The sequence below is a fragment of the Rhea americana genome, unplaced genomic scaffold, assembly GCF_003343005.1.
Source record: "Rhea americana isolate MKP2758 unplaced genomic scaffold, rheAme1 scaffold_61, whole genome shotgun sequence".
In the NCBI taxonomy this organism is placed as follows: domain Eukaryota; kingdom Metazoa; phylum Chordata; class Aves; order Rheiformes; family Rheidae; genus Rhea; species Rhea americana.
Window position 1 is genome coordinate 1,401,002 of NW_028186768.1, and position 27,446 is coordinate 1,428,447.

The window sequence follows — 27,446 nt, forward strand, 5'->3', positions numbered from 1 at the left end:
GGCACAGTTTTTCTGTTTGTTGTGTGGTTTTAAGAGGGATGCATTTTTGTTACAGGATTAAATAAAAAGGAATAGTTTGCTTTCCCTAATTCTCTATTCCCCGCTATCTAAGAAGGTCTGTGTTAGCTGAAGTAAAGGGAAAAAGCTTATTTTTATGCTCCAGTTTCAGAAAGCAGCTTTCAGTTTGGAAACAGATGCTAATAACATCAAGACCTATGCAGAAAGATTTTTGCTGGGGAACTATGGAACTGGTCTGGGGTCTCAGGAGCCACTGGCTCCATTTTATTCTGCCGTGCATTCACTGCATGACCTTAAATAAGGAAGGTAAACATTGCAAAATTAAAAGATTTGATCWGTGAATCCCAGATGATGGTCAGATTACCTATTTTTGCTGCTGTTTGTTCACAAGGATGGGGAAATTGTCATGCTGGACTGGAGCAGTGCTCAGTTTAATCTTGCTTTACAGTTCTTGGCAGTGGCCTACCCCAAACTTCTGCAATGCCCAGACTCGCATCCAGAGCAAAATACCTCAAGGCAGATGTGCCGTCCTGCTTCCAGATGTTAACCCTGGGTCCTCTACCGTATAGTAGCATTCATAGGAATTTTATATCCCTAATTTTTCAGCCAGTGAAATGCATTACTGAACATTATTCATGTTAACATCTAGCTGTGCTATATGTCCCAACTTCTGATATTTTGACCCAGATCCACATTTTTTCTTTCCTACACTGTGTATTTAAGTATTCTAGGAATTTACATGGAAATCAGGAGCCTGGAACCATCTCTAATATTTGCTATAAATCCTYAGCTTTAAACAGATTGACACAGCTGCACCCAGCTCTGCTCCCACTGTTAAGAACAGAWTTCCCTCCCTTAGTCTCACATTTTACTTGCACCCCTCAGAAGAGTGTGGCAAGCAATTTAGTGTTGATCGGACAGGAAGAAGGAATAAAAGGAAGAGAGAAAAGACGACAGCATTATCAGTTACGTGTTGATGTGCGTGACCAGGTTTAAAGTTGAAAGCAAGTTYGAGTTGTTACCAAGAATGTACAGCATTCAGACCACTCATAACATACCAGGCACCAGAGCAGCACATTTCATCTTTCAAGACCATGAACAACACTTGTGATCTCCAATAGAAACTATCCTTCCTTTCACATTTTTCCCATAATAATCTGATTTATCCCAGATAGCTTCTTCCATAGGACGTAGCTCATACTGACTCTTACATTCTCTTTTGAAGGCACAAATCATATTGCACCTATTATGAAATATTCCTTTGATCTAAGGGAAATCATGAGCAATTTGTGTGTGACATTTACCAACTAATGTGCTAAGGGAATATTACTCTTAGAAAAACACTATTTTCTGGTAGTTTCAATATACTGAATAATGCTATGCCAGTGATGATTCATCTGGAAAAGGTAACTATTTCAGCATGATGAGCAATATTAATAACAACACATTATACATAGTGCCTCTCAACCAGACAGATCCCAAAATCCACGGCAGACCTTTTATATAAGGACCACTTCTGTCATTCAGTGAATTACAGGCACCTGCAACTAAAACAGCAACCCTGTTTCTGTACCAGCCACAATACATAACATGCTGTGAAGAGGAAAAGGAAAATGTGCGTGGAGCTGAAATACTAGGAGAAATAGGAGAAATGAATAAAACAAAAGGCCCAAGTTGAAATCTGACATTGAGTATGACACTCCCACAGCCTTAAAAAAGTGCTGTTGGATCATTAATCGTCCAAAGTGGTCAGGGTAAGGTCTGTCAAGGCAGAGAAGAAATGAGGCTGAGCTGTGATTAATGTAGAGGGAATTTTCTCCTGAGATTGCTGGGCATGGATGGTCCTCGCTCTCCCTGCTCCCGGGACGGCTGTCGCAGCCTGCTGCTGTGAGTCACCAGAGCTCCCGAAGCCCCGGCTCGGTCCTGCAAGCACAGAGTGAACAAACTCCGACCATAACTAGTGACCGCCAGCATGCACATCACGGGCAGTGGCATGCGTACCCCAGCCACCCTCCGGAGCGGCCAGTGAGCTACTGCCTCAAGGGAAAATGCATCGGTGGCCCCCAGCTCCTCGCTGTCCCCTTTGGGTCCCGCTCCAAAAGCCTAAATGGGCTCATCCTTGCTCTGAGAGCTGACGACAGGACTGCCTCTGGGGTAGGGATGCTGGGAATGTAAATGTAATTTTAGTTTTTAAATTATCATTCCCCTGAAGGTAAGATTTAAGTTCTGTGTATTCCACAGTGACATCACTGCTGGCATGTTAAAATCATAAAAGACATTTAAGGATCCCTAGCAACATTTTAGTACAAAAACAACAAAATTTGTTGAAATGGATTTGAACAGAAACATGGATGTATTAATCTATTGTGTAGTGATATAAATACGGACGCAATCCTTGCCTACAATAATGGTCTAAGCTCTGATTCAGCACAAGGCTTAATCACACATTTAACTTTCAAACAAGCAGTTATGCACTTCATTTGGGGCTCAGCTGCACAGCAGAGAACTTCCTCCCCCTTTTCCTTCACCCCCTGACTTTGCAAAACCGAGCATCCTGCACTCCCATGCTTGCGATCCTTCTGAATTCACCAGCTGCTTTTTCACTAATTGGATGCGCCCCCCCCGAGATGAATACAGTTCATTTTGGAATAAGGCGCAGAGAGCAGAATTTTTGCATGGAGATGACAGTGCTCCCGCATGGTTAGGTATCCTCCTAGACTTTCTTCCCAGAATGCCCTCTTATGGCTCTGGGYGGTGCCAGGTACCTATATGTTACCTATATGATTTATAGAGATGGYCACAGCCAAGACCATGTTGTTTTTTGAGAGAATATACCCGGAACCAAAGCTCTCCTGCAGTTGCAGAAAAGAAGTAATTTCTGCTTGTGCTCCTAGGTTAGGACCTGGAGAGGTGAGTTGAAATCAATGCTCTGAGGAAGTCGTCATGTCTACCTTACTTTGTAAAACGGGGCAATAGTAACATCTCCTTTCTCATATCGGCTTCTAAAATATATATAAAAAAAGGTTACCTAAAGTCAATTAGTTGCTCAGGGCAAGAATCATCTTAAAAGATGTACAGCACAAGCACTATAGGACCTACAATCAGAGTTACGGTGTTCAGCGACTGAGTCCTAATACATAGTAACAGTCCCAGAACACAACCCACAATCTATTTATCCAACCCTTATGCCAGAGCAATTCAAAGTCAATCTCTTTTTCAAGCACAGGGTAGATTCAGAAGACTTTGAGGCTGGTTTTGCCCCTCACTCAGTAAGTTTCCTCTAAAATCTTGCTTGCTTTTGGCTCCCTAATAGGAGCCGTGAGTTTATTTTCCCATTCCTTACTCCCCAAGGAGCTGTTCACTTTGCATGTTTAGCTTTGTTTCCCATCTATAGGCTGCTGCACCCTCCGAGGAGTTGTTAAGCTGAGTATGTGTTGTAGTTCTACTTCTGTATGTTAATTGATACACTTTTTAATTTTATTTTTGCATATTATTTGAATCTGTTTCATTGTAAATTAGATTCTAAAGAGCCCCTCTAAACCATCGCTGCTTGCCAGCAGATCTCTCAAGCAAGCAAAGCCTCCTTTAGAGGAAATGCTGATGAAATTCGGAGTCTYGCCTCTGAATCACTGATGCAACGCAAAAAAATCCCACCTTTAAGAACCAAGAGGTGGGGGGAGTCTCCATTAATATAAATGTCTAATTTCCACTGACATTTACAGGTGTTATGATAGCTTCATGGAAGGAAAATACAACCCAAAGGATTATACTTAAAATATCTGCACAACCCCACCTGATGTTTTCWAGTGCTAAAACATTTATAAAATGCAGCTTTCTTAATACCAGAAATGAACTCAGGGGAAACTGGGAAGTGATTCAAAAAGACTTGCTTTCAAAATTATTTCTTCACACTGGTTCAAAAGAGGAATGCTAAAATATACAGGACTAATTGTCTTATCCAAACCAGCATCTTGAGTTATGGCCTGCCAACCTTAATTTTTCCAAATTTTTTAAAAAAGCTTTGAGTTTGTGAAACTAAATCCAGGCTTGGTTGAAATTCAGATTCTATCTTTTACTAATTGTAACCTCAAAAAAAGAAGGTAGAATTAACTGTTTCAAGAGTCATCTTGCCTAGAAAATAGGCTTGGACTGAAACACATACTGTCAGGTTTCTTACCTATCTTACAGGTAGGYAGCACACCAAATTAAAAAACAAACCCATCCTTTTGAGGTAGATTAAAGCGGGTGCTTAGACAAAGCTCACTTTTTGCTAAAAATGCTTCAAAAAGATAATATATGTACATTTGATATGTGATAAAGTCAGAGACCTCATTGTGGAACACAGATTAATCTGACTAGGATAGGGCAATGTGGGAAAATATTGCTGAAAAAGAAGCACAGGCAACAGGTTTTCCATTCCAGCTTTCCTTCCCTTTAGAGTCRCAACAATATAAAACATGTAAAAGGATAAAACTTCCCTCAAAACATGTCCTTCACTTTCCTAATGGATCCCTACGTGCTCAGCAAGGGCTTGTCTCTACCCCTGTGCCCTGCAAAGAGGGCTGCCTTCCAGCAGACCTGGCAAAGGCACTGATTTACCCTGACAAGCACTAGAATAAAAGAGCAACAGCAAACTTYGTAATTAACAATTATTTCCCTTCCCTTGTTCACTGTAGCTTCCTCTTGCATTGCTCTATTTGAGCTCTCAAACATGATTGGGAAGTAGCCCTCAGTACTAGTCTACCCTTTTCTCAGGGCTTTAATTTTTATTTTGAATTTGGTGGAAATTGAAGTCAACAGAGCTTGAAGGAGATGAAGTTAAATCAGAAAAAGTTTTGAAATCCAAGAAGCAAAAGCATCAATTCTCAGACCAGCTCCCGCAGGCTCCACATRGCAAGCCCTCAGTGAAACCAGCTGAATTGTGTGGCTTTCTGTGTTCTAGCTTAAAATCTACCATATACTCCATGCTTTGACTCTAAGCAAGACAGATGCTTGAGAAAAACTCTTGAAATACTCTATATATGCACTTTTCCTGATTTTACTATGTCCAGTACAACTGGTTGAGGRATTATTGAATTCCACTCATGTCTGAATGAAGGTTCCCATACAGAATTTGGCTTAGTTCTCTACAGCAAGCCACAGTAAACCTAAATCTCAGAGCACTGCTCCAGTGGGCAGGTCAGGCTGGGCATCAGTCAGAGAATGAAGTACTTGGGTCTACTTCTTGCTAACCTTTGGGCTACCTCTTCCATGGTTGCAGTTAGGCTTAACTCTGTTGGCAGACAGCATAGCTCTAAATCTGATTTGAGTCTTTAACTCTACATACCATTTTCAGGCCTTATCTCTTAGATGAAGCAACTTGAATAATTTCTAGCACCCAGTTCAGTAAGAGGTAACTGGCTTTTCCTGTGCCACTTTTTGATGTGCTTTTTCCTTATTCTATTTGTACAAACATTATGGCCAGGCAGGCTCAGAGTTGTAACATCTCAAGCCTAGGGTCAAAGAATGAAGTAGGGAKTGAAGATCTTATATTCTGTAGGACTGTTTCCCCTGTATAAATATTGGATTGACAAAGTAAGATTCCCTGGGATTCAGCAGTCGTACTATCTGGAGCCAAGGATAGAAAAAAAGGATGACAAAGGAAGCAAGAGTGGAAACTCTTCTAGAAATGTGCTTTATTATCCAAACATCCCTTTCCTTGGAGATAGCTGATCCAAAAGGTTATTTTCTTTGCTTTTCACCTCCAAAGATCGATATGCAAGCGTTAACTAGATGACAAAGGAAGTACCTGGAAAAGAAAACAACTTTCTAAAAAATATTCTCCTCAGTAAATAATTGGCAATTTCTTTGCCAGAGAATCTAGAAGGACCAAGCAGCAGCACTGCAGATTATCAGTAATTTTGACTCAGTAAGGGAAGGAAAGCAGCTTAGTTTTTTAATTATACTTTCCCCCAATCCATTTCTAAGTGACCACTGGAAATAAATTCCAAATAATTCTTTTCATCTAGTTGCACTTCAAGAAACTCCCTTCAGATACATACCTCCTCTTTAAGAGACTTGCATGAAGGCAACAGAAGTATTCCTCTTAGGTCTTTAGACAAGGATTTTTGCCAGCATCATTAAGTTGGCTAGTGCATATAATCTTTTTAAGACTCCTTTTCAGCTTTTCTTATTATCAATAGAGGGAGACAGACTACTGGATTTTCTCCAGTTATTCCTACATAAACAGTTTTTCCCTCTGTTTGTTTATAGAAGATAGATATCTTGCCGTAGTTTCTGCTATTTGATAAACACTTTCCTTAAGAAAAAACATAGAACTTTATGTCCAAGTCACAAAGTCACAAATCCAGTTCTTTTCAAAGAATGCCACAGACACCTGAGTTAGGCCATCATTGTTTAGCTTTGCATTAAGTGTCTCCAGTCAAGACAACTGGAATTGCAGGCACAGGGTCCTTTGGAAACTTCTTGGTAATGCTAAGTGAGGGATATGATGAAGTGACCAAAAAGGAAATCTTTTTCTTTTTGCTCTACCACAAATGATATGGCCCAACGTGGTGACACAGCACAAGTTCCAAAGGCTGGAGGTTAATTCTGAAGCGCACTCACGCACTCACATTGTGACAGATCTGAAAGTGCTTCTTCTTGCTTGAATCCCACCTCCATCTTCCAAACCATGCTGTGTTGTAAGCTACTTCACTCTAGATTGGGAAATAGGTAGAAGCCTTTCCATTAATTTTGAATGATGCATTTCTATCTTCAGCTATGAATAAAACAGATCAATGCCACCAGCATGTTTTATTGGGCTTCCTGGGAAATGAATTGGTAGCGAGACAGCCAGGGAGATGGAGTCGACATGCAGATGAGATTTGTAAGTGAGGACATATTGATTATTTCCATCTCAATTCAGGCAGTAATTCCACACAATGCCTCTTCCCCTGTTTCAGCTCATTATTTATGCCATAAAAACACTATCTCAATGATAATAACAGGCTTCATTTACAAGCCAGAGCATAAAGCATTAATGTTTAAGAATTCAGGAAGTAGGTTAAAGGAAGAGAGAGAGATTTAACAAGTCCTGGAGATGCACAAAACTGCTGAGGCTGATCTTGTGGCTTTTTATGTCCTCAAAAAGGAAGACTGAGAGCAGGTGTTAGATTACCAGGCTCTTTATTAGTAACTCAAGGCATGTACAAAGGCTGATTGATAACACAGTCAGCACTTTTCTGGTGAATAAAGCTCACTCCTTTGCCCCATGAGTAGACTGTCTCATCTCAAAGAAAGCAGAGCGCATGCTCCTGATTCCTCAAAGGGGGGAGATGGATCCAGAGTGAAGAAAAGATTCCCAAGGAGGTTCTTTGGTGGAAAAAGTTAAGTGGTCTATGCAACATAGTTGCAGTTTGTGGCTGTGTTTAGTTTTGTCTTTTTTCTAATCCCCAGAAGTTTTTACTCAATAAAGGCATCCTCAATTAGCTACTGCATAGATCACTTACACAGAGTTTTCCAAGGTTTCAGAAAGTAGAGGGAATCTCTCCAGAAAGAAATATTTATCTCTGAGGACTTTTGTACTTAGAAGTACATTTGAAAACTAATCTTATTTGAAACCCATCTCATCTGAAAACTAAGATTTTGGGGACAGCATTCCCTGCTCCCTTCCCTCCCCYCCTTCTATGAACGTATACAGCAGTAAGTAAAGAAATTGGCTTAATCTCAGATCAGGGAAAGAGATATTACCTTCATATAAATAAGTAACCAAAACGAATTATCTAGCAAATGGCCATACCCTCCAGACTATCCTAGGGAATTCCTTGCTGGAATGGGTCCATAATAACACTCAGRCTTCAACCTGTTTGGTAAAACATTATACTCATTCCATGCTTCCCTATATGAAGCCAAAAACAGAAGATACAGATATTTTTCCTAATTATTTTAACAACTCTGTTCTTCAGAGATATGTTAAAATATAAGCAGCACCAACCTCAGCCTGTTTCCTAAAGAGCTGAAGGGCAGCTGTGGTTAACAGCCTGAAAGAAAAGCCTCATACCTTCAGTTCTCTCCCTTAATTGCTAGGAAATAGCCTTTGAGCATTAATACATTTATTACATCTGTGTTTAAATCTCTGTAAAGCTATCATGTGCAGAAAGAGTAGGCCTGTGTACTCAGCCAGGCAACCAAAAAACTTTTGTTAGGCTGTAGTTAAGGTTGCGCATATATGTCAGATAAGTCAAGAGAAAAGGAACATTGGAAAATCCTCCTAAGGTAGAAATTGTTCATTAAAGCAAGATCTACTAAGTACAGTTAAGATGTTCTAACCACTCCTAAACCACTACTGTCTCCACATCCAGATAAAAGGCTTTATAAATGTTGTAGTGTAGCACAGAAATAAGTTCTGATGCTTTGTAGAGCATGGGCCTCTGTTTCCATCTCTCCTGCTTCGGTTATGAGCCTTTAAGTGCTTAATGAACCTAAGTAGGAATAACAGGGCTAAAATATTTATAGATACAGGACTGAGTAAGCTGAATGCACATGAGCGATTAGAACAATACTAGAAGACATTGTTATTTGCTGAAAGTCACTACCCAACTACTACTATATTCCAAGACAAAGCATAATATCTAGTGGCATCAGCACATTACAGGACTGTATGTATATGTACTCGAATTGTTAATGGATTTATGTTTCTAATAGAAATTTATGGAGTCTTCCTCTACAATACAACAATGAATACACACTTTTAACCTGATTGGTTCTAATTAGGAGAGCCAGAGCAGTCCCCAGATGCTGTAGGCACTCCATATCTGTCCTTGCACAGGACTGGCACTAAGGTTATATATTATGCTCAGGTATTTATTGAAAAAAACTTCACCAACCTCAGAAGTCCCAGAGCAGCATAGGAAACCATAGTAGGGGAAGAAGACCTTTCTTTAAAATATTCATAACAGTGTGGGAGAAAAACATCCCTAATATAAGCTGCTGATCTGTTCAGGGCAAATTGTTTGACAGTAGGTAGAGGCCAGCCATATCTGAAGTTAAAGGAATGGTTTTGTCACAGTTTTCCAGCATGAGTGAAACCCTTATAATCAAGCAAAGACAAAAGCTGTCTCAGAACTTGTCCATGAACCATAGATGAGTCCAATCTCACAATTATTCAAGAGGTAAATCTACCTGTTATTCTGATTTTAGAGAAATGTGAGAATATTGTTGATCAGGCTATTCAGAAAATGGATCAAAGACATAAATGTAGATAGTCTTATTTTAAATCTTTCTAAAGGAAAAAAAATATGGGGAAAAGAAAGGAAGTGAGAAATGTCAGATTTTGTGCCCGTGCTAATCACCTGGGGATGTGACCTTGCCTCTTTGAGTCCATGGAGTTAGTAGGAACAGAAAACAGGCTCAGAGCATCCTCATCCTTCCCCGGTCTCCAAAACATCTCAGGTCAGCAAGGCTCTTTGGGACATGTCACCAAACATACTGCTAGGCAGGATGCTATAATTATTCACCTTCTGTGAATTTTTAAATATTAAATCTGTGTGCACGTTATTACAGCACATCAGCTGGAAAGCTGCCATCCTCAAAGGCCAAGCACAGCTATGAGCTGAATTATTAGAGTAAGAGCAACAGAAAGGAACACCTCCCTGTCAGCTTCTTCACTTACTGCAGGTTTATGCAAATCAACCAAATAAAAGCTGACAGCATTGACCCTAGTCACAGAATAAATCCATCCTCTGTAAGGAAGAAGGGAGGATGTGAAAGAAGGATCTGGAGTAGGAAGGGGGAGATGTGCAGTTTACAGAGAAAAAATATACCCTAAAATCCTCCCTCTGTCCACATCAAGCTTTTCTGAATCATTAAACCTCCCAATCTGCAACACGTTTAACTTTTGTGAACTTCTTTACAATCACTGGAAAGAGGGAAGATGTCCCTGGGGAAAGCTGCAGAGTCAGCAGAAAGGAGAAAGCAGGAGAGCTTTTACAGCTCTACCAACATGTATTTCTTCCGCCAAGGRAGGTCCAGGAGAGACGAGATTCATGAAAGAGAAGTCAAGAGGAAAAAAAATTGTCATTTGTGTTATTTACATAAGAAGTCCARTTTCGACTAAAAGCTCACAAGCCCCTCATTGTCTGTGAAGTGCCGGTGCTGTGAGGATGCAGCACCGGATGGGGACAGATTTTAGGCCTGTGTCCCAGCTCAGCCGTTTTTTTACAGGGCTTGCTGCAGCACTATGAGAATGGGAAAAGCAATTCAGCACAGCACTCATGGAAGGCAGTCGCTTCCCCTTCAAAGCTTGCAGGGAAGGAAAGGGGAAACTGAGTCATAATAAGATGATTTTATTTATCCTTCTGAGCCAGGACTCTGTCCAAACGACTATGCTGCTTCTGCCACTCCGTCCTGTTTCCCCCTCCTTGCCCATGAATGCAGGAACATAGCTTCTACAGCACTCTTTGAGACCTTCCCTTTCTCCCTAGTTGTGCACAGATTTGGGGGATGAAAGAGGATGTGCAAAATGCCTCAGAAAACTTAGATATGATTGTGATTTTGATGGATTCTGTGACATCTCTGCTACCTTCCGGCYGCTAAGGTGCAACTTCTCCAGTAATTACTGGAGTCTGCCTTTTTGATTAGGCTATATTTAACTGTTTGTCAAGGACATCCAGGTCTTGAGATAGGTGTTTATGTGCTGCAATATACAGTTGATTACGATTTATACATGAACAATGCAAGGACAAGCAAAGAGTCTTTTTTGACTTCTTTTCTATACCATAGCAGTTAACTTATGTTTATGACATCTACCAACATTTTATTTTTTGTTTGCCTTTTAAAACACTTCAATATGGAATAGCTCCTTCTCCCAGCTCTTTCCTTTTGAAAACAGAAACACATGAACCATAGCATCTTACACACTGCTACAGACACTGAACTATTGGGTTCTCCTCCTGCCTCTAATCTTGGCCAAGCCACTGAATTAAAGTTAAGCATCCACTTACAAAGCAGGTAGTCAAACCACAGAGCTCCTCAATTTGGAAGAGGGATTCCATGAGTGACAGCTAGCACAATATTTGTGTAGAGTGTTTTGTTGTTACCCACTGGCACATTCAGGCTCAATTAGACAAGCACAAGTCAGCACATTAGCTGCAACAGTGCTTCTTTTATTTTAGCTCTTTCTCGTGTCTGCAATCGCAGCACAACATGGCAGACTTCTGGGGGCAAATCTATCCTGCAGCAGCCTTGCTGGATTCAGTCGATTTGGGCCTGCTCTAATTAACCTGTATGCAATCATCATCATCATTTCCACACCATCTAGAGCAAGAGGCAGAGGTCATCTGGCACCAGGCATTGCTTTCCTGCATTTTGAGCAACACATAATTAACTTCTTCACTGCTGCATTTAAACATTACGCAAAGCAGATATAAGAGTGCATCGTGAGTGTTTCGTTCTGGTAATCACACAGGCTGCTACATACTATGTGTGGGTCCAGTGCACACAGGTTGCTCTTCTATATACTGGAAAATATACTGATTTAGGAATGACACTCATCTCCCAGTCCATATCTTCCTTGCACAGGAGTCTGAGGTGTCTCTAGGGTTAAGTGTCCTCTGAGAGGTTTGGGCTTATAGGTAACAACTCRGAACATTTTGGTAGATATCAGCAACTTTGTACACCCCAGTCCTCAAACTGTCCCTCAATTCTCATCCACTTACCTTCGTACTATTAAATACTCCTGTCTAAACTGCTATTCAGTCTGGCCCTTACCGCCACAAAAGCAAACGAAGCTTGTATCTGCTGCCGTTCGGGTTTCGTACGCTTCCTCCTCTGAAAGCAGGAGAACTTTTCCTCCCCTTATTTCTATGCAGAGGTGGCAGAGGGGCTTCTGCTCAGAATGACAAACTAGGCCACAAATCACATGGGAATCTTCTTCACTCAATTTGCTCCAGCCTTGCCTGGCAAACAGAGACAGGAGGCGTATATACATTACTACTGATTAGTCCCTGTCTCCAATATCAGCAGCCATGCACGCGGGCTGACCGTAACTTTAAATATTGATAACCAAACTCATATATCACAGGGCTGTGAGAGTGACAGTTTCAGTGCATAACGGCAAAGGCTTTCTACAATAATCAAATACTCAATAATTCATGAAAATATATCCCCCCAAATCAAATTGGAAGCTATTTTGTGTAATATATTATTTAAAATTCAATATTATAATGCACACAACTTTTTCTCCTACCACAGAGGAGCGTTTTGAAATGTGATTATGTGCGGACTCTATTTAAAAGTGACAATTTTGCTTTTCATTTGTTTAACGGCTTAAATGGAGGAGCTCAACTGGAACTAAGTCATCTGACAATGAAACTAAAGCCGACATAAGCAACTTTGCAAACTTCGTGACAACTCAAAAAAATGTGTGGATCTCCCTCACTTGATACAGACAAATTCCCCATTCTCATGCTCAGCTTCACTAGGGATAGAGAATTCTGTAAAGGGAGATATTCTGCACAATTGTGTTTGACAAACATTTCCACAGTTCCCCTAGTCTGTCACTTCAGTCTAGATAAATAATGAGCAATAAGAAATATTTCCTCTCATTCCGGGGRCTCTTGCTTAGAAAACAGCATTGATTTTGCATCTATTTATTCTCGTTGGAAAATGCATTTGTGTAAGGGAAGATATCCTGGTGTAAAGTTCCAAGAGAAGAGGTTTTTGCCCTTGTAAACAAAATGCACTGGAGCATAAAATACAATCAAGATTTGTGACAAAATTCATCCTGGGCAGACGTCACTCCTCAGCAGCAGCTGGGAGAGGGGTGAAATGGCACTGTGTGATTGAGGGGACCAATCTCTGCAAAGAGATCACAGAGGGAAGCTTGGCAGCAGGGAGCCTGGACAGCCATGGCTCAAGTGAGCTGGCTCAGGAAGTGCATGGACCAGTTTTGAAGGATAAAATTATTTTATGAAGAGTAAAATCTTGCCTGCTTACTAATCGAGTCTGCAAGAGTTAAGTGTCAAAGCTGCCAWCTCTCCAGTCAACTCTAGTGCCAATCTTTTCCTGTGCATCTACTGAAAATTAAGTTTTTTGTTCTCTTAAATGGTGGTTTCTAATGAGAGCAAAGTTAGGGGGATAAACACCCAGCTCCCTCAAGGTATTACCATATAAATATATATATAGAATAGGCTGCCTTTGAATTTTCCCTTCCAACCTGTTGCCTTCTACTGCATACTTCCCACTCCTTTTGCCACCTTCTGCCYGTTTTATTCTTTTTTCTTCTGCTTTGCTTTGCAATTCAGAGTGCATAGCCGGGTCTGCAAGTACAAGTATTGCCTTTCCAGAGTCACAACATGGCAGSTTCTCAGTTGTGATCCCCCAGGAGATGAGATTAAGTAAACATACCATACTGTTGCCCAGGAAAAGAGGCTGAAACAGTGGCATGAAGCTAGTACCCCTCAGGCTAGAAGGTTGCAGGTGATCTAGGTCTAGCCTCCCATTCCCCCATTTTTCAAAAGGCTCTGAATTACTATATATCAGTGTTTCCACTGAGGGTGCTACTCATGCTGAGCACAGCAAAAGTCAATTCAGCTGCTATCCTAGGACCAGTCCTCCCAAGATAGGGCAAAGAAATTTTGCAAGTCTTTCTTTGCACCAAGAATGCTTTTTTCTATTTCCTTCTAGTTAGTTGTCTCCTGTACCCCATGTATCATTAGAAATCAGGAATTTAAAAGCCTTAGCCTTGGCCTTTTGTTTCTCTTCACCCTTGCMTTCCTAGGTTTTCAGGGTCACAAAAGTCACTTAAATGACTTTTTCAGCTTAACATAYTTAGTGCCTTTTGTTTCTTTGAAAAAAGAAAAGAGGTGATGTCATGACAGATAATAAAGAATCACAATTCATGATACCAGGTATGAAAGAACTCAGTTGTCAGGGAAAGGCAAAACAAACCATCTTGAAGTTAAAGCCTTAAATCCTCAAGTCATTTTTTAAAGGTGTGAATCACCACTTGTTTCAGAAGAGAAATGATCTATTCACTATTCTGATCTCCTTGTGTATGGTTTGACAGCAGCATTGACTTAGAGATGGAAAACAGAGGAAATACCAGAAAAACACAATCCTGTGAAAAGTTAAGAGACTGAGTTATATTTTGAAGATTGAAGTGGTTCACACGAACATTGAGGCAGAGGGATTTTTTTTTTAATAGATGAACCTCCAGACTTCCCATATGCTGACCAACAGTTGTGTCTGTCTGCCATATTAAAAACTAAATGATTTCCCTGCCATCACGCCTGCTAAAAGCCCTAAAATGCATCAACAAAACCATAGTTAAAGTGACATAGCCACAAGAATGTTCCTGCAAAGTCCTGAGTAACAGTTACATGAGTGGAGTTAAAAGGAGTAGGAGAATGAGTGAGTCATCTGTGACTATTTCTGTTCTTAGGAGCTCTGCAGAAGAGGATAAGATATGGAAAGAAATCCAAGTTCTTGAGTTTCATAGCAAAGTCCCCAAACTGTAGGCATTAAGAAAGGACAGTAGGCAAGGGAACAGACTTGCATATCTCCTGTGCTTGGGTTGAAGTCACAAAGAGGAGACATTTCGGTCACCTACCAGTGCCAAACTAGAAGACAGCYAGATATTGGGAAGATGGATGAAAACTCTTACAGACAGATCTTTTTTGCTCAACTTTGTCTTCTAATGGAGTGACCACAGACACCTCCAAAACTTGAAACATGCTCTATTCAGGGAACCTGTAACAGGGCTAACCCCTYGGCAGGCAAAGGCACCCTGTCGGGTATTGAAGTTCTTCAGTGTGATATGCCACTTTGGTATATATGCAGACATTCACACATGGCTACATCTCACTTTTAAATGTCGCAAGAGTTTAATGTTAAACAGAAAAAGGATTTCTGCGAAAACTAACACAGTTGGCAGACTTTTGTCTCTRTTTCTTAAAGTAATTCATGAAAGAAGAAAAGCAGCAGAGTCGATTTACAAAGGGCTACAGTCTGGACTTTGATAGATGAACAGATCTACTAACAAAACCTCTCACTTCTCACTAAGCACTCCATCTTCTTATCTGTTAATCCTGGTGGGGAAAGAATAAGTAAGGTAGGCATCTGAGGGGTGGAAAAGCTAGGCAATGCTCAAACCACTGAATAATCAACTGAGAGACCAATCTCCCTGCTTTTTTCCACTTCCAACCAAAGAGATCTGCTRAACAGCACATCTTGCATTTTGATCCTCTTTTGGGGTGAGAAGGATGACAGTGATTCACACCACAGCTTGTCAAAAAATCCTACATAATTTCTTGAAGCATGACCCAACATCGCTGAGCAAGGTGTGGTCCCTCTACTCCTAAAAATCTAGGGTTTTATATCAGGAATAACAGTGTCAGTGGCAATATCAAGACAACACTAGCAAATACCAGCACTTTTCCCAGCAGACCTGCTCTCAGGCAATATGTAGGTTTGTTTTGAGGATATTAGTCTACAAATGTTACATCTGTGCTGCTTTCTGATGGAAAGATCTCAGATGAGAGCATATTGTAAGGTAGAACTTAAAAACATCATGATAACTTAAGGAAAAGGGCCCATTCATTTCCAGAAATACGCTGAAGAAGGCTAGTCTGGAAATTGTTGAGCATTTTGGATGTAAACTGGCGATTTTCTGCAGCATGCCTGCATGTACTGAGACACATGGAAAAAATAGGCTTTTCAGTCCTACATATTCAGACACCAGTCTATKGGTGCACACAATCCCAGCTCAGTCTGCAGTTCTTGTCTTCCTGCATCTTAAGTGGATCTGCTATATATTGCATGATTACATAGCCTCACACTTAATTTTTTTTAAATAGTTTTCATTTTTGTTCTAAATTCAAAGAGAAAAGAAAATCCAAAATGTTAGCATTTTTTGCTAATAGTGGATTTTGGAGCTCATAAAAGAGTGCTTCAGGAGGAAGCAAATTATGCTTCATCTGTTCCTATCCCTCAGTTATAGCCTTGCTCTCCTAAACTGGAATTTGCAACCCGTTAGTCTTTAATGCAGAAAATACCTGCAGAGACTTGAAGGGAAACAAATCAGATGAGAAAGAATTACATTCTGTTGATTTCAATTAGACTTACTGCAGGATCTACTGAAGTTCTTCACAAAGATGAGCATTCAAATACACATATTAGAAGCAAAATGGAAATATGCATTTAATAGGAAAAGGATCTTCTTGTATTTCTATAAGAAAGCATAGATTTTCTTGTACAGTGTATCCATTATATTGCTATGCTAAGAATAAACTCATGCAAGACTGCGTGACAGCAACTGTGGAGTAAAGAATGAAAACAAGGGGTTCCTTGAGCAGAGGAGTGCAAGAGAAACTGAGATAAAAAGGCTGCGCTCACTCGAGTGAAAAATAAGCATAGTTCTGCTCCTGCTGTCTCTGTGACTCTGCTCCCTAARCTCAGATTTGCAGATACCATCATCCATTTTTGCCCTAAATCACCAGGTCCTGGAGTCATATGATGAGAACTGCCTCTCATGTCAAACATTTCTCACTCTGTGAGCAAAAAAGCTTGAGGAAAGCAATCATTAAAGAGCCTCAAAAAGAAAAAAATGAAAACAAGCGAGCTTAAAATAATCAAGGCTTTCTAAGCCCGCCCTAAAAAGGTAACCTCCCTCCTGCTCTGAATGGCAGAGGCTSGTAACTCCCCGGAGCTGTTGTGCTACCGCCTTACAGCTTCTAGCCAGTCCTTGCTCCTTCCCCATGTCATACCTGAGCACTATGGTCTGCAGCTGCAGCAGCTCTGCCTCTTCCTGGCTCTGCACTGCATGAAGATCCCCGTGCTCTCTCCCCCGTGCTCTGCACAGCTCATCTGCACTGCAGCAGTACCAGAAACCCCTCGCCCAGCACATTTCCCTGCTCTCCTGCAAACTGCAGCCTTGCAGGCTGCCTGCTCTGCTCCCAACCCTGCACTGCAGCAGCTCCCACACCTCCACTTTCGGGCTCAGCCTTTGCACTGCAGGACTCCTCTGGCTCTGTTGCCTCTGGGCACAGCCTGGCCCTGGAGCAACAAAACTACAAAACTCCACCACTCTYGCTTGCTTTCCTGCTCTTCCCACTCAGGATCAGGCTACAGCACTGTGGAAGCATCTCCGAGCTTTTGCAACCACAGATGCTCTTCAGTCCATACCTGCGGAGCTGCAAGGAACCCTCATCCTTTGCCCTGCAGTCCCAAAAGATTCATCYCTCCCTCTGTTACTTGAGTACAGCTTTATAGTCTCTGTTTTCGTGCAGAAGTCTGTAGTCACTGCTCAGGGATAATAATGGAGCCCTCTTGGCAGGTACAGACTGTTTAGAGAGTCATCCTGGATTTACTAAAGGGAGGCCATGCTTAACAAACTTGATTAATTTCTTTGAAGAGGTGACAATGACAAGAGACAGGGTGAAGTAGTAACACATGATTTACTTGGACTTCAGAAGCCATTTGATAGGATACCACATAAAAAGCTAATTTATAAGGGTAATGTGTGGTATTGATAGCAAAATACCCAGCAAACTAAGTTTTTTTCTTCTTTTTAATTGCCCTGCAAAGCGTGTAGGAGGCCAAGAAAAACAGTGGCTGATGACAGAAAGGGGAAGGGGAGATTATGACAGGAACTCGAGGAATTTGTGCTGTCGCATCCTTGTCTGCGCACACTTTCCTTTCTGCACTTTAAGAAGCTGTACATAATATATCATAGGAGTTACCTGTGACGAACAGGTCATACTTGGGGAAAGGTCAAAGTTATATCCTTATTCCACCTCTAAACATCATCCAGCAATGAATTTTATGGCTGCCTGGGTTGTCCAGAAGAATTTTGTTAATGTGCTCAACACAAGGCACCACATGAGATGAACTGGTGATATTATGCGCATATATAGCTAGCCAGATTTGCAGAGGTTGTTGAAAAGACAACCAAGTCAGAAGGAAAATGAGATTCAAAAGCCACAATCCAGTCTTAGGCATATTCAGAGGCAAGCATATCTTTTTATTGATATGCAATACTGATTGCAGCAGTCCAAGACTTGACCAGAGGCTGATGGTGGCAACAGCATAGCAGTATCTCTGCCTTTGCCTGCGGCCCCTGTTCCTGGGCACTGCACAATCATCTGACAAAATGAGATTACTTTCCAGCTTAAGAAGTTATCTTAGGAGAGGAAGATACTTTTCCCCCTCTGACATGGTCTAGCTAGCACTAAATATGCAAATAGTTACGAGAACACTGGAAGGTCCCTCAAGCCATACACCGACTTCCAGTTTCCTCCCAGATTAGGAACTACAACCTGACCACTGCTCTGCAATATCAGCATGCTCAGTGTTTTCCTCTTTTCCCCAGGAAAAAAGCACATCTGTTTTCAGTAAATGCTGTAAATTAGTTAATGTTTGTAAAGTGCTCTGATCATGTGAAGTGCCATATAATTACTATGTATTATCAATGTAATTTGGCTAAATTGTGCCACAGCCGCCTCCTCTCTTTACTGCAGTTCTGAGAGAGTTTTCTTAAACATCAGCTCTTTGGGGCAGGGACTTACTTAGCATACCATCTATCTCAAAACAGTCTTGACCTTTCTTGAAAAGCCCCAGAACATAAATAAATCACAGCACTGAGACACATCTACAGAGTCATGCACCTACCCCTATTTCTATCAGGATGCAGATTGATAGATGCTTCCTAAGGAGAGGGATTGCTTYAGGAGGTTATTGCCTCCCAAAACAAGCGCCTTCAGACCAGGACCTGATAGCTGAAATAGAGCTTAAAAGATACTAAAAGAAACCCAAGCCCTAAGAATTACAATAGTCTCTGCTGATCACAAGCTCAGTACAAACAGAGACTAGAGAAGCCCTTTATTTAGCAAAACTCTTACAAGAGTTGTCTGTTCAATCATTAGCAAGCTTCTCTCTACTCATCTTAGTACATCTCTTCAGCTCTCCAGCTAAAACCAAGTAAGCCAGAAGAGACGTGAACTCCCCTCACCCTATCCTCAGTGACCTCTTTCAAGGGTCTCTAGGTTCTTTTTAGTTCAAAAAGCAAAAGCTACACAAAATATTATCTAATTCTAGCTTAAGCGTGAAGGACAAAGAGTACTTTAAGACGWTCAGCTACTTCACAGCTACCTGAGGCCAAACCTGCATACAGGTGATGGTTAATTCCCCCGAACTAAAAGGGCTGATTAGCAGGAGAGGTGCCTGCTGGGAAAGGCTGCTCCTGATAGAAACGCGAGCCAGCAATAGCATCTTCTGTTAGTGAGGTCTGCCTGGTACTGGGAAGGGTGAGCTTTCAGTCTTCAAGTAAAAACAAAAGCAACTGTGTTTTCTGAAGGTATTTGTTGTCTTTTGTAGGTAAATAACATAAGCTATTATTAGTACTATCTTGCAAAAATTTCTATGGCAGGATTCTAGATAGAGTGCTATTTGAAAACTAGGTTTATAATTGATGTGTTCTAGGTCATAATTGAAACTATATAGGGATATAATAATAAATACTGCTTGTGTTAGCTGTTGCTTGTAGTCTACTTGATAGCATTAGTGTGGTATGAGGTAAGACTTACGATATGCAAAGACATATTGTTAGTATTAAAGTCTTGAGTATTTTGCTGTAGCGAGCTTTCTGCTAGGATACTGGAGTTTCATGATATGGGAGGAAAAAGTTAGTCTGGTTCAAAAGCATTGTTTAGCTCTGTCTTTCTCACTCTTAGGACATGCAATTTAACTTCAGTATAGCAAAACTCCATTTGTGAAACTACTGAAGAGCTGGGATAGGGTAAATGTTTGCGCTGTGACAAAATGTATTTAAAACTGCTGAAGTAGGGAAAAGAAAAAAATGTTACTAGAATATCAAATCTTTTTAAAAGTGAAAACTATCAGACTATGAGAAAGGTGTGATCAGAAATCTAGAAGACTTCTGGAATAGACAAAACACAGCACTAAAAATGCTTGCTAATTCTCCATTAATTCAATGTTTTCTAGAAGCATTACCTGAGAAAAATACTTTCTAAGAAGTGCTGAGCTTGTATATAGACCAAAATATTACAGCCTAAATAGGCTATGATGTGATTCACCAAACTTTTCCTGTGTAGCCTATGATAGAGTTGGGAATGAAATATTTCAGCTAAACCACTCTAAAAAAGCAGAGGAGTTTGCTTCTAGGTCATGGTTTGCGTGCTATAGCTTTGTGTTTTAGGGTTTTTCTGTTATGGGAGCTTTTGCTTTTGAGATTTCAGTTTGAGAGCCTTCTCTCAGCTCTAATGGGGTAGATGGGAAACCTGGAATTACTCTTACCTAGAAATGAAGCTTAGACTTCTAGTTGATTCTTATGGTTAAACGTGCAGCTGCTCATTAGCAGACCAATATCAAGAGGCTCAGAAAACGTAAATGTAATAAAGAGCTTTTCAAAAGAGTTAATTGGCATTGGAGTATAATGGTACTTAGGTGGAAGGTGCCTAGAAAGTCTGTGTTTCTTCCCACCATTGCCATGAATTCTTTGTATAACCTGTATCTCCTCAGTTTCTGCACCTGTTCTTCATGTCACATGTATAAAATGGAGGGAGGTTGATGCTCTCAAATTTTTCAGAGACAGACTAGGAAACTAAAATATTTTTAGCATAGGTGAGGTTATAAAGCTATTGAAGAAACAAATGAGTACATAAAACAGTAGCCCAGATCATCTGCTAGTGCAAATGACTGCAGGTGAACTGAAGTCAATGGAGCAGTGTCGATTTACAGCTTCTGAGGCTCTTGCTTAGTCTGCAAACCTGGGCCAGAAGGCAGGGTACTGGAGTTGAAACATCTGACTTGCAAGTCCTGAAGAGAAAGGCTTCCTGAAGTTCTTGGAGCTTGGGACAGAAGGAAACATATCTGCTTTACCAGAATATTTTCTCCCTCCTGTTGTTGGAGGGAGAAAGAGCGGAAATAAGTTTGTTTGAAGACTGGGAGGGCTAGGCAGAGGCAGACCTGCCTATGTTTGAGSTGGTCTGCCCCAGCCCCTCTTTCTTACTCTCACATCTTGGCCCACAACTGCTGTCAGCTGCTACTGGAGGCTGTCCTTCGTTCAAAGGTACTCCTTCCTTCTCATCTTTCAAAGCCAGAGACAGGGGTTGCTTTGAAAAGGGGAAACAAGTTACAATACTTAACTTTATAAATATATCCTATTAGGGCTTCTTTTTTTCCTTCCAGACAAAAGCATTTCTGCTTCCAAGCTTGATAGATCTCCTGACCCTGCTGATGTGGGTGGATGGCTCTGCATGTTCTGAATCATTTGCTTCCTTTTCAAGTGTTGCTTTTTCCTTATTTCAATTACCCTTTCTTTATAATTACATGGGCCCCTTCAATGAACGAGAGCGCTCCAGAGCTGACAGACCGTCTAACAAGAGGGCATGCTGGAGGTAAAATCTACATTCTTATCTGGCTTGGGCAGTAAGGAGAGGTGTAGGTTTAATAGTACAAGAGGCATTTTTCCAGGATATTCAGACACAAGCAATTGCTGTTGGGTTCACTGCCTGGCCTTGCACCAGACTGGACTACATGTAATTGCTCTCTGTGTCCTTTGGAGAGTTACAAACTGTATATACAAGGATCACTTCCCTTCATTCCTGCTGAGTGATTGCCTCTGTGACAGCAGTAGCCAATGAAGCTTGATCTGATACCTATTTGAAACCAGCAGGAATCTCTTAACTAAACTAAAAGGGAATTAGTTTAGACCCCAAAAGGTACGACCAGTCCTGGTGTGAAAAGAACAGGAAGTGAAGGGTGATAGACCAGAAGTGGCCCTTGCCTTGCCATGCAGCTACAGATGGCTTAAAAGGGAATTGGGTTGAAACACCTGAGGCTARGGATAAGTCTGCATAAAATTCAGAGTTTTGCAATATGTAGTTTCTCAAGCATTTGCTATTTTTTGTTCCAATTTTCATTTTATTTGCAGCCAAAACTAAATGGCTGTTTTTATACAGAAATCTTGCGGAGTGACACATTTGAATTGCAAATGGTTAATTTTGGCTTAAGGAGGAGGAGGCTTAAATGTGTTGCAAGYCTAGTTTCTAGTGAAGCTGTGCCCTATATATTTGAGAAAATGCTTTATTAAGTAGTCTTCGGAAAAGCTCAAATGGATTCTAATGGCCTATTCCTGATTTCCCTCCATTTTGAGAAAAGTCCAATTAGATCTGTAGAAGTCAGTGTTGTATATCGTATGCAAGAGAACAGTGTGTTAATAATGTGTTGTTAACACACAGATATTAAGTGTCTGTGCAATGGGTCCTAAACCCTATTCTTAAGTAAAGGTTGAATTGCTACTGGAGATCTTAGTTACAGAAAAGGCACACCAAGTGCAGGCTTGTAATTAACTGATGGTTGTTATAGGGGGAGGAATTTTTTAGTCAATTACACATTTCAAAATTAATTTTAAATTGAAATTCTGTATGGAATGTGTGTGGCAACAGACTGAGGAGAGAGTCTCAAGTTCTTTATTGGTGGCAAGCTCCCACAGTGAGTCATGAGGAAGGAGCCATAATTGTTCCTTTTTTTCTGTGTTTTGGTTACCTGTTGGTTATTCATGAACACAACATTTGCATTCGTTTGGCTCTCTACAGGAGAGATTTAGCTGCTGGGCCTGAGCAGCTGASCAGTACCAAGGTACCAAAGGATAAGAATACAGAGGGACTATTATTAATCTGGGAATTAAATGTGTAACAGACTTGATTGTTCCACAAAGGGGGATTTTACAGCCCATATGCACAACTTTCCACTCAGTGCATATTTCTCTTATCTGCCTGTTCTGTGCTCAGTCAACAGGTAAAAGGAAGGACATGAATGCTTGCCCTCTTCAATATGAATTAAGGCYCCTGCTTTGTTACTGGGGCAAGGAAGCAGAAGGAGGGCAGTCTTCCCTTAAATTCAGTGGGGATCAGGAAGACATTAGTGCATTCGAGCATGTCAGTACTATTGCAGAGCAGGTAAGTCTGTCTCACCTGCAATCACAGTTACCTCTGTGGTGCATTTAGACAGAGTTACAAGGTACAGACTTGTTGCAGCAGTCCTGGGGACTTCCATCTCTTGAGTCCACCRAAAGCCCAATAGGTCAAGCAGTACCTGGTGCAGATACCTTACCAAAGTCATGCTTCCTGTACTCCCTAAGCTCATGGAAGGAGAAGATAGAAGGGGGAGGAAGACAGCTGAGAGGAGAGAAAAAGTGGCTAGAGAACAAGTTTGTATAGTTATAAGGAACACTGAGAAAGATGGTTCCACTGTAGAGTGCAAGAGGCTGGTTCTCTATTTAACTTTTATTGGAGCTGCCTTAAGGCTAAAAAATCAGCACTGTCTTAGACATCTGTGCTCAGCAGAACTCTCTCCAAGGAAGCTAGGAAAGCTATAGCTTTCCCCCATGATAAGTGTTGTGTGCTGTGTCTTTGCTGGGGCACAACTGAGTGTCTTTACCTAGGGACAACTTCATATTTTATTTTACCTTTGGATGTAACAGCACAGGGAAGGGACTGCTTAAAAATCCCTTTGACCTTTCAAAGTGTCCTTGGGAACCAATGCTGTTTACAGGAATGAAAAATTCAATTACATTCTAGGTGCTGCAGTTCAGACCTCAAAAAGGGTCTGGCAGCCCCAGGAAGCCATGGCAAATAACTGCAGGCCTCAGAGAAGTGACTATGGATCTTGAGACCTCTTTGAAAGCAAAACCACATGTAATTCAGAATGAACTTATTAGATCCAAGCAATACCACTAAAATATGAGAATCTGGAAGCCAGGAGTAAAAGACCAATTTATCTCAAAGTGTTTACATTTTTATCAGTCACCTCTTGAAACCTTAAGGTTTATATATTGGCAGTGCATTATACCTGCAATGACATCAAATGAAATCTGAGGTGAGGGGAAATAAACTATTTCCATTATTCAAGAAAAATTTAGTTATCACAGGAATGAGATCTTCTGTAATGCAGGATCTGTAAATAGCCATTTTTAGTCTTCTCATGAAATGTGATGAGAAAGGAAAGTGAAAAGTGACTTCCAGGATTTTCTGTGAACAGAGGATTTGAGACTCCTTATGTGGAGGGGAAGAGAGGCCGTTGTCTTGGGAAGGGGCTGACAGACTTGTCTGGAAAGGTGTGGGTTTGCTTCAGGGATTTCAGAAAAATCCAGCTCTTCAGCTCACTTGCTGAGTGGCTAGGATGAAGAGCTTAACAACATACTGGTTTTCTATGCTAGTGAAACTGCTTGTATCAAAACATATTTCTTATCACCTGTGTCCAAGCAGAGGATTAGTATTACAAGCACAAAATAATGGAACAATTTACAGTTGTCTCTGTATCTTAGTTTCTAGTAAAGACTCTACTGCCACATATTCTGTGTTGGCTGTGCTTGGAGCAGTTGTACTTGACCCTGACTCAGTCCCATCCTGTAGGCATTCCAGCCTTTAAAAATTTTCTTCACCTGACCCTGGGAAGTAGAGAAGATAGACTTCAGTTTTAAGCTTGCTCGTTGTTGTTACTGTTTTTTCAGCCTCACTGAGTATTTGGAAAATGATAGTTGGCATATGGTGCCTTAACTTTTGTGTCCTCGAACTTACTGCTTGCCACCTTTCCCTTGTTAGTTCTGTAAAGTGGGAACTGGCAATATTTAAGTGTTTGGAAAGGTTGAGAGATTCATGGAACATTCCTGAAGAGCTGGAACAGACACCAGGTACTGCTATCTGAGAAGACTTATTCTGCACAGCACCATAAACTTCTCAAATTTATCCTGTGCTGTTATTGATATCTGTTAATGCAGTATTACCCGTAACAAAAGCAGAATGAAAATATATACAGCTGGTGAGGAGYGTCTCTGCTATAACAAAATCACATTCCTTTCTGGAAATAAAAACTTCTCCCGCATGTATACACAAATGCGTGCACCCTTTTGTAGATCATAAACTGTGTTGGGGACATCTATTCTCTCCCTTGGCTTCCTGCCCTGAGGCTTTGTGTCTCAGTATGATGTGAAGAAATGGGCACCAAACTCATCTTTTCACTGACTTTGAGATATGGAAAAATAATAAAATAAAAATAACCCTCAGAGCTGCCAAAAGACATTTTTTCCATTTTGGAAGGCTTTGCCCCAGCAAATCAGTTCACTGTGTACCAAAGATAATTAGGGCATCTTATTTAAAACTTACGATCTAATTAGTGACTTTAATGGTAGTTAATTACACAGAGAGCAACAAAGCAGTTATATTTCCTACCAGACTTCTTTTAAGTCAAGGTGCAGGTATTTATCTAGGGCCATAAAGGAGAGTGGGTACCACACTTAACATCTAATTACACAAAATTGTYCATAGTAATTATGAGCAATGTGATTTTTATTTATCTGGTTTAATTACTGGGGCTTTACACAGTCTCTGACCTGGCACGGTGGCAGGGAGGACAGAGGGGAGATTAAGTGCCGTCCCTGTGTGAATGCTGTTGTGCTGCTGCAGAATCCTCATCCCCAAAAAGGAGTTTGAGCCTKGTCAGAGAGCACCGTGGTGCCTCCRGGGTTATCCTCTGTTACCAGGCTTGTGGGAGCAGACTGTACTTGTGGGATGGAGAAAGGTGTCCATTTACAGAGCACTGCAAGGCATCTAAGATGGATATCTCAACTCATAAGGAACCCAATGTCAGTAGATGGTGTTAAGAAGGACAGTTCATCTTTTCTTCTTTGTTCCATCATTTTTTGGCTGTTTTCTTCAGCAAAAGGGGATGTATAATCCCTGTCATGCCCTGTTGTCTTAAATCTTTCCCAGATGCTATCCAGTACTGAAATTCTGTAGAAGCTTTGAGGGCATCTCCAGAAAATCAGTGTCTTTTCTAACTGGCCACTTTCCACTGCCTAGGAGAGGGATCACATCTTCGATCTGACTCTAGTTTCTTCTTGCCTGTCTCCCTAACTTTCAGAGCCATCTGTACRCATGGAGACAAACATGGGTGCAGCTTAAACCTTATATATGTCTATCATGAAAGAAATCTGCTTTAACTCAGCCCAACTTCCATTACTTGAAARTCCTGATAGAGTAAATCACCATACAGCTTGCTAGTCCTCGACTCCTAGAAAAATGGCAATGGGTCACAAGGACTGTATTAGTGAAACATGGCTGTAATTTGAYTGCCTTTTGTTTTGGACCAGGTGGATATGTTAGCAAGAGATGTATTAGCACTGTTATCAGGCCAGACTAAAGTCCGTCTAGCCTATTACACTCCCTGGGACACTAAAATAACAAGTGCAGGCAGGAATATAGTAGTAAGGGATTCTTCAGTTCATATTCCCAGATTTTTTTCATCAGTTTCTCTCCTCTCATTAACTAATTACCACTGATGAGATGGTACCTTCAAGTTGTGAAGTTTGTTTAAAAGAGATATAGCATTTACAAGCTAATAAAATAGCTGGCTTCCTGCCCACAGTCTTGAAAGTGAGCRTTTCCATCTACTTCCACTTTATAAAACTGCAAGCAATGGCATGTATAGCTGGGCTTCTCAGCTCATACCCCCAGGACATTTCCATGTTATAGCAAATCACTTGTTCAGTGACTCACTCAGATTTTGAATTAGTGGTAAATACATTTTGACCTTATTTTTCTCCTGATAATTGCTCTATTTATAGAGAAGTCACTGATTGTCATGCTAATTTCTACTATTTGAGGATTAGGCTGGCTCAATCGGAAATAATCTGTGGTATATCCCATTAAAAAAAAAGCCTAAAAAGAAGCTGTCATCTTTAACAGTGGATTTGCTCTTGTTCTCTCTTTTTTTTTCCCCTGAAAGCTGGAAAAAACACACACTAGAGGAAAAAAAGAACAATGGTAACTTTCACTGACAAGTTCAGTCATCTTCCTTCTTTGGTTATCAGTGTAGCTGTGTATTATTCCTTTGTTTTCTAAAAGTATTTGAGCATCAGCTTAGAGTAAATAGCCTATCACAAAATGCTTTTTAATCTTCACACAAGTGATCAAAATACCTGTGGCCAGACTTCCCAAAATACTGAAACTTGATTTCTCAGTATTCAGGGCCAACTTTTTCAAGGGCTCGACTTCCTTTCCTTGTAACAAATCCATGCACCGGTGCTAGGTTATTTTCTTCCCTCCCTCGAGCTYTTGTGCACACAGTCTCCTTTGAGATGCTTAAGCAAGGAGTTCTCGAAGCATCCGATCGTGCTGGGAGCATGGAGCGTGTCTGCAAAGCTCTCCTCTCCRTTTTAATTGTGCGGCACCGTGAGTGCATCCTGCACTCGTGGCACCTTTGTCCCCGCCACGATGAATCACGGCATGGGCTGGCAACTGCTGACTGGGAGGTCCATTTCTCTGCCAGTGGCAGCCTGGTGGTCGTAGCTTCTAGTTCCTGTTGACACGGCGGCTGGGCTGGTCATAAATCTGTGAGGTTTTGCTCTGAGAGAGATCAACTGGCCCGCG

The 27,446-nt window shown here is 41.0% G+C and overlaps 1 long non-coding RNA gene across 1 annotated transcript; it reads right to left on the reverse strand.

The window, feature by feature from the left end:
• Window positions 1-5,693: 5,693 nt before the first annotated feature.
• LOC146587137 (uncharacterized) lies at window positions 5,694-17,271 on the reverse strand. Its single transcript, XR_014897718.1, has 3 exons — window positions 17,182-17,271; window positions 6,633-6,716; window positions 5,694-5,806 (listed from the first exon to the last, which is right to left on the reverse strand). It is a non-coding gene; the product is annotated as an uncharacterized LOC146587137 (long non-coding RNA).
• Window positions 17,272-27,446: the final 10,175 nt, after the last annotated feature.